This window comes from Chenopodium quinoa, unplaced genomic scaffold (assembly GCF_001683475.1).
Source record: "Chenopodium quinoa cultivar QQ74 unplaced genomic scaffold, ASM168347v1, whole genome shotgun sequence".
Taxonomy (NCBI): Eukaryota; Viridiplantae; Streptophyta; class Magnoliopsida; order Caryophyllales; family Amaranthaceae; genus Chenopodium; species Chenopodium quinoa.
The window spans coordinates 3,389,471-3,404,069 of NW_018744113.1; positions in this window are offsets into that span (position 1 = coordinate 3,389,471).

Genomic DNA, 14,599 nt, shown 5'->3' on the forward strand with positions numbered 1-14,599 from the left:
TGATTTTACATGACTAGCATTTGTATGTACTTAGCATTTTGGCTAATACGTATTTGTTTTGGCTTGGCTTGGCCCTACTTATCATTTTGATGAGTAGATAGGTGACGGCGATCGGACAACGTGAACTATGTGCTGCATTGGGAACGATGGGCGGTGATCACCTAGTTTATTTTAGTATACATAGTATTAGTGATGTAGCTACTTTGAAAGTGTATCAAACTATTATTATTACTATTATTATTAATGAAAGTTAAGTACTATTTTCCGCTGCAAACTTTGTTAAGCCTTACGTAATCACGTGGCGGTAATACTCCCATGTTACTCCCTAAAGTTGGATTATTATTGTAAATATTAGAGAGTAATTTGGGGGTGTTATAGGAGAAGACAACGATTTTTGTTTTGGAATACTTGTTTGATCCGAAAAAAAAGATATAGTTTTCAATTATGTTTGCATATAAGGCATTAACCCAAAGGCTAATAGGACATTACTTATAAAACACGATATTATTGTTTATTTTGTCTATGACCATACGTTATTTTGGACATTGCTATAATTAGTTCATACCGCGCATGCATTAATATCCTAATATTTTTCTTAATTGATAGCAAATAGGATTGTGGTCCTCAATACTTATTCACTAGCTTAGTCACAATGTATATATACCAAGTTTGATATCAATGATTATTTATATATCTGCTATTGTGGTTTGATTTCTGTATGCAAATTCCTCAAAGTTAAATTAACTTTCAATCAAATCACCTTTCGAGCTAATTGTCAAATTTAATAATTATCTTCTTATCTATCGTGCGACCCAATGATTAAATTACTTGGATACTAGTTTGTTATTAATTAAAATAATGAATCATCTTTGTTTATTATTGTAACTTTACAATAATTAATTAGATTGAAACCAATTCTAAATAAATAAGTAATGTCATATCCTAATATTGGACGAATCCTATATAATAACCAAATGAAAAAAAAACGTGGTGGTAGAGCAATTACACGGCAAACTACTTTTTTTTTTTTTTTTTTGAGAAAGAATATAATGGCAAATTGTTAAATATTGTAAATATATTTTTGTATTAATAAATTAGAAAAGCTAATATTCAACCCCTTATATTTAGGCTAAATGCATGCTACTATTGCTAGTTGTATTCCTTATAATTAGGACATATCATGTTTCCGTATTGTATAGCACGTAGTCTAGCTAGATTAATGAGAATCGAAAATATTCTTTAATAACCAATTTGTCAAAACAGCATAACATGGTAAATGTCATTTCTTTGTATCTAGTTTTTTTACCCAATGGTTAGGTACTACGACTCTACAAGTATCTTTTTTTTATTAGTTTAGTTTTATTTTTAATTTATAGTCTATGTTTTATGTGTTATAAAAAATAGCTGATAACAACACTTTTGTATATCATTGATTTATTTCCTAAACAATACGCTAGATATTTTAATAGAATATTTAAAAATATTTGGACGACAATTTATATGGGATAACTTATGCATCATCTACTAATAATATTTCCTAAAAATAAAGGAGACGCTCAAGATTGTTCTAACTAACGAGGAATTAAGTTTATGAAGTTGTGGGAAAGGGTGATTGAACAAAGGTTGAGGGTATGCTGTTGGGGTTTGGTAAGTCCAACTTACCGCGGAAACGACCCCGACCCAAAGAACCACTCGTAATTAATAAAACCATAAAGCATAACCATAAAGCATAACAAATAAACATAAAAGGATAGAATCGTAATTTACCTTTGACGCGTGCTTTGCCCTCAAAGTCGGGCTCTTACTTGAACGCTTTAGCCCCTCTCACACGAGAGCCTCCAACGGTATCCACCTACAAAGGACGAACACCGACTTTTTAGGTCCGCTACCTTGGATTTAGCAAGGTCCGACCAAAGCCCGAGTGATTGAATGAGTTCAAAGGTTTTCACAATGGTGATGCCTTTTTCAACTCTCACTCAAGTGATTTTCCCAATACTCCAACATGGGTATTTATAGGGAAAACAAGAGAGTGAAAAAGCTCTCCCATCAATGTTGGAGAATTTGATTTTTCCATTTTATTTTAAAGCTAAAATAAAATAAATAATCAAACTAGTAATAAATCAATAAGTGGCAAGCTCATGAGAGAGGTCAAGTGAGGACCAGTTAGAGGAGGGGGGGACAAAACTTGCTCCCCACTCCCTCTCCAAAAACCGGCCACCTCATGCCTCAATTCTCCCCTCACAATGCTCCACATGGCACCACACTTGGGCACCAAGGCAACCCAAGGTGGGCTGCCAGCAGGCCCAGAACTAGCGTGCGGGCTGCTTGGCGCTGCTGGCCAGCACGCCCAGCGCAGCTTGTGCGGGCTGCTTGCGCACTCGGCCAGCAAGCCGTGCATCAATGATGCGGGCTGCTTGCTGAGTGCCTTGCACCTTGCGCGCGTTGGCCCAACACATCTAGCATGCTGTGCTAGCATTGGTGTGCTAGCACGCACCAGCCAGCCTAGGCTCGGCTTGGTGCGCATGCTAGCCACCATGCTATACCAAATGCCCCTAGAACTAGGTTTGCTCGGGGCATTCTGATGCTAGGGGTATTTTGGTCTTCTTGATTTATTATTTTTTTGTCTCGTCTTTTATTATTTTGACTGGACTTCTGACGCTCGGTTTCAAAGCTCTAAGCTCGAATTTCCGATGTCTTAATATTTAATACTCGGGCGAGGAATTAATTTCTTTCGAATTAATTCGTCGAGTCGGTTCGTATATTTGCTAGGGTGTGACCCGAATGGTTCAGTCAAGATTAAGTTGTAATATTAATTACACATTAATATTACTGATCGGAAGCGGCCTCCACCTAGGCATTCCGATCACTTGACCTTGCTGAATATATTAGCTTTCTAATAATTCTAAACCCGCTATCAGAATAATACAATTGTTTGAAGGACACCATTCGTTTCAATCTCCCACTTGTCCTTCCGGACAAGTGCGCATTTTGTGTACACCTTTTTTCCTATGTCGCTTAATGTCTCTTCATGAACTATAAGGTAAGATTATTATGTCATCCTTATTACGTCTAGAAGTGTTTCTCGATTCCAAGTCCGATTGTCAATAAACAGATGATTTCTAAAATCCATCCGAGCACGGCCATGCATTTTACAGTCTCACTCTACGAGAGGCCTTGTATACAACAAAGACATCTTCCCTATTTTAGTAGGGGACATTCCCAGTCTTTTAATGTAGTTCCTCATACTGATAGTACCTAGCCGCCCGAGTGTTTCCATTATAATCCCCTATTACGGTAGACATTTGACAACATCAAAACGGACTAGTACTCAAACAAGAGTACTCACAATACTCATGGTCAAGGAAATAGGTTCCGATAGCCATAATGAGAAGTATACGTATGACGATTTTTAATCTCTTAAAGTATTCTCTTAGGTCGATCCAGTATGGTTCTAAACCAATACATGTGCAATTGATTTATGACAATCATGTCCTCGTAGCACAAGAAACAGTTCTATAAATCAAACTACACACTAATATCAATTGGTCATTAATCGTCTATCGTTTAAATGACCTCGATTAGGGACAATTTTCGATTATAATATTCAATATTCACTTAATAGGTGTTTCCTTATCAAGGCTGGTCTTGATACCCTATTTTGAATATACCAAGAATCGAATGGACTCATTATTTAATCCTAAACCACAATAAAATAGCAAACAGAGTAATAAAATATTGCATGAAATTTATATTACTCCAAAACTTGAATGATTTTTCTTAGTGTCTTACATTAAGTGTTCAAAATTTTACTAAAACACTAAACATGGAAATCAAAGCCAGTCTCCTACATGTCTAATTCCCATTGCCTCAACGTGCTTTTTGTTCTTCACTTGAGGTAAAGGTTTAGTAAGTGGATCGGCTATGTTGTCATCCGTTCCAACTTTGCAAATTCTGATTTCACTTTCTGATTTCCATTCTAGAATCATATGAAACTGTCGTTTGACAAGTTTGACTTTCTGATGTTCCCTTGGCTTTCTGGCTTGAGCAATAGCTCCATTGTTGTCACAATAGAGGGCTATTGGACCCTTTATGGAGGGTACAACATCAAGTTCACCAATGAACTTACGAATCCAAACAGCCTCCTTAGCCGCTTCAACAGCTGCTAAGTACTCAGCTTCAGTCGTAGAATCTGCAGTTGTACTCTGCTTGGCACTTTTCCAACCGAACGCTCCTCCATTCAGACAGAACACATATCCAGATTGCGATTTGCAATCGTCTATGTATGTCTAAAAGCTTGCGTCGGTATAACCTTCAACAACTAATTCTTCTGAACCACCAGATACCATGAATTTATCCTTGTTCCTTTTCAGGTACTTTAGGATATTCTTGGCCGCAGTCCAATGGGCGTCTCCTGGATTTGATTGGTAATGGCTCGTAGCACTCAAGGAATACGATACATCTGGCCTAGTACATATCATGGCATACATGATTGATCCAATAAGCGAAGCATATGGAATCAGATTCACTCTTTCCCGCTCATCAAGTGTATGTGGACACTGCTTCTTGCTCAGGGTTATGCCATGTGACATTGGAAGGCGACCTCTTTTGGCCCTTTCCATGCCAAATCGAGCAAGTACCTTATCAATATAAGTACTTTGACTCAATCCAATCATCCTTTTTGATCTGTCCCTATAGATCTTGATACCTAGTATGTACTGAGCCTCTCCTAAGTCTTTCATTGAGAAAAATTTTCCAAGCCAAGCCTTTATAGACTCTAACAACGAAATGTTGTTTCCAATGAGCAATATGTCATCGACATATAAGACTAAGAAGGCGATGTCACTCCCACTAACCTTCTTGTAAACACAAGATTCATCTGGATTCTTGATAAAACCAAACTTACTAATGGCTTCATCGAATCGCAGATTCCAACTTCTGCTAGCTTGCTTTAGTCCATAAATGGACTTCTTAAGCTTACAAACCTTCCCAGCATTGTTTTGGTCGACAAAACCTTCTGGCTGTGTCATGTACACAGTTTCTTCCAAAATACCATTTAAGAAGGCGGTTTTGACGTCCATCTGCCATATTTCATCGTTGTAATATTCAACAATCGCTAGGAGGATCCGAACGAATTTAAGCATTGCGACTGGTGAAAAGGTTTCATTGTAATCAATACCATGAACTTGTCTATAACTTTTTGCCACCAATCTAGCTTTGTAAAAAAAATACATTTCCATCTTTGTCGGTTTTCATCTTAAAAATTCACTTACATCCAATAGGTGTATAACCTTCGGGTAAGTCAACCAAGTCCTAGACTTGATTTTCAAACATGGAATCCATTTTAGATCTCATGACCTCATGCCATTTAGCAGATTCGGTGCTTGCCATCGCTTCTTTGTAGGTTGCCGGTTCATCTTCATCCATAATCAGAATGTCCTCTGATATCTCGGTTAATACTAAATCAAGATATCTATCAGGTTGAGATCTCAACGTCTGAGACCTACGTAGGGTAATGGATTGAGCATTTGCCATCGCGTCATTCTGATTTTATTGCTCATCCTCACGAACTTCGTCGAGTTTGATTTTCCTCCCACTTGTCATTTTGGAAAGGTGTTCCTTCTCCAAAAAGACACCATCGCGAGCAACAAACACTTTGTTCTCCAATATTTTGTAGAAGTAATACTCTTTGGTTTCTTTTGGGTAGCCCACAAAGTAAACCTTGTCAGATTTGGGATGAAGTTTGTCAAAAATTAATTTCTTGAAATATGCTTTGCATCCCCATATCTTTAGAAAAGACAACCTAGGAGGTTTCTTTGTCCATAATTCATATGGAGTCTTTTCTACAGCATTTGATGGTGCACGGTTCAATGTTAGTGCCGCAGTTAGAAGTGCGTGTCCCTAGAAAGAGATAGGAAGATCACTTAGACCCATGTTTGATCGTACCATGTCCAACAAGGTTCAATTTCTCCTTTCGGATACTCCGTTCCATTGAGGAGTTCTCGGAGGTGTCAATTCTGAAAGTATATCTTTTTCTTTCAGATGGTCATTGAATTCTTGGCTCTAGTATTCACCACCTCGATCCGATCGAAGGGCTTTGATTTTCTTGCCAAGCTGATTTTCAACTTCACTCTTAAATTCTTTGAACTTTTCAAATGATTCAGATTTATGTGACATTAGGTAGACATAACCATATCTACTATAGCCATCTATAAAGGTGATAAAATATTGGTGTCCATTTCTTGTGGTTGAGCTCATTGGTCCACACACATTAGTGTGAATTAGATTTAATAAGTCTCCTGCTCTTTCTCCTAGCTTGGAGAATGGATGTTTAATCATCTTGCCTAATAAAAATCCCTCGCAATTCTCAAACGATTCTAAATCAAATGAGTTAAGAACACCTTCTTGTAGAAGTCTCTTGATGCGTTTGATATTAATGTGGCCAAGACGACAATGCCACAAGTAAGTTTGGTTTGACTCCATGGTCTTAGCTCTTTTGGTAGTATTATTCACATTATAAACTTTTGTTCAGATCAAGCACATAAAGACTATTTTCAGAATGTGCAATACCATATAAAACATTATCGAGATAAAACGAACATTAATTGTCTTTTACTCGAAATTCAAAACCATTGGCGTCCAAAACCGAAATTAAAATGATGTTTTTGGTAATGTTGGGAACATAATAAACATTATCTAGTTCCAAAACAATCCCGGTGGGCAAAGACAAACTGAGAGTCCCTACGGATACGACACTAATTTTGGCTCCATTACCGACCCGAATTTCAACCTCTCCCTTTTATAGCCTTCTAGCGCTCCTTAGTCCCTGAGAATTGGAACAAAGGTGTGAGCCACATCTGGTATCTAATACCCATGATGCTAAGATAGTGAAGTTAAAGTCTACAACAAATATACCTGATTCAGAAGCAACGGTTTTGTTCTTCTTATCTTCCTTGAACTTGAGGCAATCTCTCTTTCAATGTCCTTTCTTCTTATAGTAGAAGCATTCGGAATCAGATTTAGAAGATACTACCTTCTTCTCTTTGTTATCCTTGGTAGCTTTAGGCTTAGGCGGAAAAGTTTTCCTCTTGCCCTTCCCCTTAAAGTCTTTCTTCTTTTTGCCTGAGAATTTTAATGGCTTGCCCTTTTTTTATCATGAGCATATCATGCTTCCCCTCATCCTTGAGCGTTTTCTCTACTTGCTTCAACATACCATGAAGCTCGGTTAGGGTTTTCTCCATGTGTGCATGTTATAGTTCATCTTGAACTGATCATAGCCTTTGTGCAGCGAGTGAAGAATGATGTCAATTGCCATCTCGGTTGAATACCCTGCATCAAGCCTTCCCACGTTCTCAATCAATCCTATCATTTTGAGTACATGTGGGTTGACTGGCTCTCCTTTCTTGAGCTTGCTCTCAAGGATCTGCCTGTGGGTTTCAAACCTTTTAGTTCGGGCCTGCTCTTGAAACATATTCTGCAGTTCAGAAATGATCTCAAAAGCTGTCTCCTTCTCAAAGAAAGTCTTTTGAAGCTTCGGAGACATTATTACCAACATGATGCATTTGACATCTCGATTGGCACTTTGCCATCGATTTAGGGCAGCCTGAGTCACCTCCTCATTGGGAGCCTCGGGCATTTCCTCATCAAGGACATATTCCTTTTGCTCTTGCATGAGAACAATTCGCAAGTTCCTTTGCCAATCAAGAAAATTTGGCCTACTCAAATTCTCCTTGTCGAGAATTGAGCGTAACGAGAATTGGTTGTTTGAGTTACTTGAAGACATGATTCTACAATTGAAAGAATTTGTAATGAAAAATCATTCATGAAATTTAAATAAGATTGAATTCATGCATTTTAATCAAACTTATAAACGTCTTATTCACACATTTAAAGTTGTCCCCAATTTGGTGAGAATAAGTCGATTCCAAGATCCGAAGAAACAAAGAGTGGTTAAGCATGCTTTGGCTTGTCTTAACACTCAATCTCCTAAGGTAAGCAACGCTTTGCTAATGGCTCCAAGCCACTCTTGGTTGAATAAATCGTCGCATCTAATGCTCTCTCAACAATTTATTCACTTTTCCACGACATGTTAGGACTCCATCACTCATATCGTTGAGTACAACCAAAACCAACTTGCATACCCTGTATGCCTTACTTAATAGGAGAGGTAGTGATGCCTCGCTTTGGCGTATCCCACCACTACCTTCGTTCGGCCGGTAAGTGTTGTTTTGGAATGGCAAGTTTTTACTCAATATTTAGGGACCTAGGATTTCTATGTTGGTTGATTTAAGTGAACTTAATTAATCATCACAACATTCGAAATCCTAAACATGCATCTAACATATAATTCTTATACATAAACATATATATATATATATATATATATATATATATATATATATATATATATATATATATATATATATATATATATATATATATATATATATATATATCGAAGAACATAGATATAGATGCATTTGGCAACTAGCATGACCCCTTGAGATCTTCAAATGTTCAAAAGGTCTTCATTTGCAACTTCATGGTTACGTCTTCCAAGATACTCCATCTTCAAGACTTGACCATAATTAAATGCAACTACTAGTATCTACGATTAGGACTAATCTAAATATTAAGGCACAAAAATATTTAACGGTACGCAGACCGTATTTAGATTTACAAAAATACACCACGGATCGCAGTCCGTATTTTCTATCCTAATCGGGCCCCACTAGTTGTCATTTCATAAAACCTGTGAGAGAATATACATTCCATTCATCCATTCACTATTTGTGAATGACCCATGCATTTTACAACGGTAAACAAGTAACAATGCAAAAACACGCGTGAACTAATAACTAATCTAGGTGGTTAATCCAATTAACACGCCTAATTAAAACTAGTCAAAGTTTTTTTAACCGGTTATGTAAATAAGCGCAATTAATATTTGAAGCTCCCACTAAATTCCGCATCCAACTTAATTAATTCAAATAATTAAGCCGGTAATTACCAAAATTTGTCAAAATATATTTTGCCAATGCCGCTCAAAACCGAGGCCTAGCCTCCAAAAATTTATTAAAATAATTGAAACAAATTAGATTAATAAAATAATTAAAACGACAAATTTTAAGCAAAATTACGAGTGTCTAAGTGCCTAGCACCAAGACACTTAGTGCTCACATTTCACACAACCATTAGATGCTCAATGAACGTGGGATTGGGCCCGATGTCGCTAAGCGTTACACCGCTCACATCAGCGAACTTTCACACATAAAAAACGTGGCCCTTGATGGCCATGTTGAACGAATTCATTGCACTACATTGCTTCGCGAGCAACGTCTACGCATACCCCTAATTACATAATACATGCACCAAGTTCAAACGATGCACCATGTGCTCGTGCCCCGCATCACCGCGCCACAGCAGCCCCAAGTGCACGCAACACATCACGCACGCACGCACATGGCAGCGTGCTGCTGCTGCTGTTTGCGGCCGCGCGCACCAGCCACGCAATGGCTGCATGCACAGGGCATGGCAGCCACATGGGGGTTGCTATGCAGCCCGGCTAGCCAAGGGCGTTCATGCCTTGTTTTGCGTGCCATTAGCCTAGGGATTTGATCCCAAAAAAAAATTTGCGTGACTTTTGAAATTAATTCTAAATTAATTTTAGGACTAATTTTAATGAGAAAAATTAAAATTTTAATAAGTCTAACTCAATTTTTAAAGTGCATGCAACCAAAATAATTCCCAAGAACCATTCTTTAATTAACTTGGTGCAACAAAAATAATAGGGTAAATACTCACTATTAATTTAATTATTTTAAATTAACTTTGAGTTTTGACAAAATAAGAGAAAGTTAGAAGAATGAACATAAATTCAATAAATTAAAGATTCCAATTTTAATAGTTGTGAATCCTTGAAAAATTATATCTTCCAATATGAAGATAAACAATTTTTCTATCACAAAGTTTCAAACTTTATGATTCCAATCAACTAAAAAATGATTAAATCAATAAAGTTTAACAAAAATTCATGGAATTTAGTAATATAAAGTTTCAATCACTTAACATAATTAAAGATTGAATCTTTAATACTTGGAAGCCTCAAAGAACAACAATTTCACACTTAATGCAATTAGTTTGCAATTATGTGAAAAATAAAACCAAGCATTCAAGCACAAATTACTACAAAGTAACCATGCTTAAAGAGGTTTAAAAATTGCATATAAAATACGTATTGAACCAATTACATAACCACCATAAATATGCAATTAATTTTCAAGGTTAGAAAGACTTAAAATTTTCGTAAAAACGAAAAAACCCTTGAAAATAGCATTTCTGGTCGTTATTTGGCTAAAACCGTCCTCTGGAAGGATAAAACCATTTCTAGAACACATTTTCCACTTAAAATTTACTATTTTTGGGTCAAAATCTGGGTTCGGGCTAAAGGTAGCTTAAATAAGAGGTTAAAATAGATAATATGAGCTACTAATCTAATTAGCAACTTAAACCAGAAAAATTAAGCCATAAAAATCACCTTGAAAAATATTATGATTTTTAAAAATAAACGAGCATGGCTCTAATACCACTGTTGGGGTTTGGTAAGTAAATCCAACTTACCGCGGAAACGACCCCGACCCAAAGAACCACACGCAATTAATAAAACCATAAAGCATAACCATAAAGCATAACAAATAAACATACAAGGATAGAATCGTAATTTACCTTTGACGCGTGCTTCGCCTTCAAAGTCGGGCTCTTACTTGAAATCTTTAGCCCCGCTCACACGAGAACCTCCAACGGTATCCACCTACAAAGGACGAACACTGACTTTTAGGTCCGCTACCTTGGAGTTAGCAAGGTCCGACCAAAACCCGAGTGATTAAATGAGTTCAAAGGTTTTCACAATGGTGATGCTTTTTCAACTCTCACTCAAGTGATATTCCCAATACCCCAACTTGGGTATTTATAGGGAAAACAAGAGAGTGAAAAAGCTCTCCCATCAATGTGGGAGAATTTGATTTTTCCATTTTATTTTAAAGCTAAAATAAAATAAATAATCAAACTAGTAATAAATCAACAAGTGGCAAGCTCATGAGAGAGGTTAGGTGAGGACCATTTGGAGGAGGGGGGACCAAACTTGCTCCCCACTCCCTCTCCAGGGGGGACCAAACTTGCTCCCCACTCCCTCTCCAAAAACCGACCACCTCATGCCTCAAGCCTCCCCTCACAATGCTCCACATGGAACCACACTTGGGCACCAAGGCAACCCAAGGTGGGCTGCCATGTACGGCTACCAGCAGGCCCAGCACAAGCGTGCGGGCTGCTTGGCGCTGCTGGCCAGCATGCCCAGCACAGCTTGTACGGGCTGCTTACGTACTTAGCCTGCAAGCTGCACATCAATGATGCGGGCTGCTTGCTGAGTGCCTTGCACCTTACGTGCGTTGGCCCAGCACAGCTAGCATTGGTGTGCTAGCACGCACCAGCCAGCCTAGGCTCGGCTTGGTGTGCATGCTAGCCACCATGCTATACCAAATGCCCCTAGCACTCGGTTTGCTCGGGGCATTCCGATGTTAGGGGTATTTTGGTCTTGTTGATTTATTATTTTCGTATCTCGTCTTTTATTATTTTGACTCGACTTCCGACGCTCGGTTTCGACGCTCTAAGCTCGAATTTATGACGTCTTAATATTTAATACTCGGGCGAAGAATTAATTTCTTCTGAATTAATTATTCGAGTCGGTTCGTATATTTTCTAGGGTGTGACCCGAAGGGTTCAGTCAAGATTAAGCTGTAATATTAATTATACATTAATATTACTGATCGGAAGTGGCCTCCACCCAAGCATTCCGATCACTTGACCTTGCTGAATATATTAGCTTTCTAATAATTCTGAACCCGCTATCAGAATAATAGACTTGTTTGAAGGACACCATTCCTTTCAATGCACATGCATTTCAGATAACCAATTTGGTTTTATTGAAGGAATTGTGTCTTCGATAAGTGAAATTACTAGATATATCAAGGATCACTATTATGGAGATAATAAGTTTGTTCTTTTGGGTCATCATCATCTGTTGCAAGACTATAAGCTATGATCTTTGGACTAGTCAAATGGTCCAAAGCCCGCTAGAATGGATCCTATGAGGTCACACACAAGGGTGTTGGGTTAAGCAAGTTAGAGGCCATTAATGGGCCTCATGAGCAATTCACTAATCATGAAATGGATTGGGATAGCATAGTTAGATTAGAATTAGGTTTTGGGCTTTTGACATGGGCTCTTACTTAGAGATGAGATCTATAAATAAGATCCATGCCTAGGGTTGCAAGTAAGCAATCATAATTCACACATAGTATATTTTGACATCAAGGCAACCAATCCCAAAACCCTAATCCTCTCTCTAACTCGTGGCCTTCTCTCCCCCCTTCATCCGTACGGCCGTCCACCCCTAGGTGGCGTGTGTGGTGTTCGTGGTGGTTCATATTGGTTCATTGTTCACTCTTCTCCATAGAAGATCAATTAAAGGGTTCAATTGCAACTAACTGGCATTAGTGGAGGTCTTAATCTATGCCCATGGACCAAGTAGAGGAATCACACTTGAGGTTCTTTATCTCCCATTGTTCTTGCTCGATTGCACGTAGAATCACGCTTCAAAGGTATAATTATATGTTTTTTATGTGTTATGCAATGATCCTTGGTTTAGGTGCTTTATGAATATGATTCATGTTTATTCTGCGATTAGTACCACTACATTTATGCCTGAGAGATCTACTATGGAGGAAATCTATTTGATAAGACAAATGATGGAGTTTTATAGGGTAAATAAGAAGGATCTTCATATGGTATTTACTAATTTAGAGAAGGCATATGACAAGCAAGGTGCCAAGAGAGATACTTTGGTGGGCAATGTTGAAGAAAGGTATCCCACGAAGGTACGTGGACCTAGTTAAGGATATGTATCGGGATGTGCCAACAAATGTGAGGACATGTGGAGGGTTGACAAAAAGGTTTCCCTATTATAATCGGATTGCATCAAGGGTCTACATTAAGCCTTTTTCTTTTTACAACGGTTCTAGATGAAGTAACTAGACAAATTCAAGATGAGGTTCCACGGTGTATGTTGTTCACGGATGATAACATTTTGGTGGTTGAGACTAGGGATGGGGTTAATGCCAAGTTGGAGCAATGGAGGCAAAGGTTGAAATCTAGAGGGTTTAAGTTAAGTCGAAGTAAGACTGAATATTTGGTATGTCATTTTGGCACTCAGAGGGGAAAAAGCAATGAAGTGGTGAGGTTGGATGAAAACGATTTGACCATGAGTGAATGTTTTAAGTATCTTGGGTCGATCATCCAGAAGAATGGTGACATTGATCAAGACGTGGCCCACATGATTAAGTCATGGTGGCTTTAATGGAGAGCGGCCACAGGAGTGTTATGCGACCGCAACAATCCCTTACAGTTGAAGGGAAAATTCTACAAGACTGCCATAAGACCAGTGTTGCTCTATGGTACATAATGTTGGGCTTCTAAGAAAGAGCATATTAAAAAGATAGAGGTTACGAAAATGCGCATGTGAAGGTGGATGTATGGAAACACTTTAACAGAAATGAGGTAATTCGCAAGAAAGTAGGTGTGGCAAGTACGTATTGCAGATAAATTAAGGGAAAATCATCTGCGTTGGTTTGGACATGTAAGACGGAGACCCGAGGGTGCACCGGTGCGAAGAGTGGAATAGTGGGACCATGGAGGGATTAAACTAGGGAGAGGGAGACCAAAAATGACTTTGTTGGAAGGAGTTAGGAAGGATATGAAGTGCATGGATTTATGTGAGGATGAAGTTTCTGATTGTAAGGGATGGAGGAGAAAGATTTATGTTGATGACTACACAGAATAATCAAATTTGGTTCATGTTAGCCGACCACACTTTTGGGATTAAGGCTTTGATTGATTGATTGATTGATTTCCTAAAAATAAGCAATTCACAGCCATCATATAAATAATATAGTTCAAATAGATTTTAAATCTAACACCCTTTATTGTTAATCTAAATTTTAATTTTGATTGGTTGCTTTAAATACATGATTTTTTTACCTTATAGAAAGTTGGTTTGAATTTTAAATTACACAAACCAAAAAACTAAAACTACTGTCTAAACCTATTAGAGGAAATTGATTAGAGGAAAAAGACGCAATTTTAGGATGCAAAGATATATAATGAGCATATCGATCAAAGGAAAAAGAAGCAAATTTATTTCTAAATTTTCTACTCATAGACCTTGTTTGATCCGTAGAACACAAGTGCAAATTTTGTGATCTATTTATAGCTCAGGAATTAGCTTATGTGTACTTTGGTCATCACCTAAAAAATAAAGTTTATTGTGTTTGACGAATAACCATATAGAAAAGAAATACTTAAAATATTTCCTTAAAAAATAATATTAATTTAAAATCATAAACCTTAATGAAATTATGGTATTTTTCTAATTTTATCATTTTTTTGAGGGAAAGTACATAAGTTGTTATCCTAAGATTTTGTTAATATTCTATTTACCGAATTGCGTTAAGAGTTAACAAAATCTCAAGAAAAGATAAAATTTGAGGGA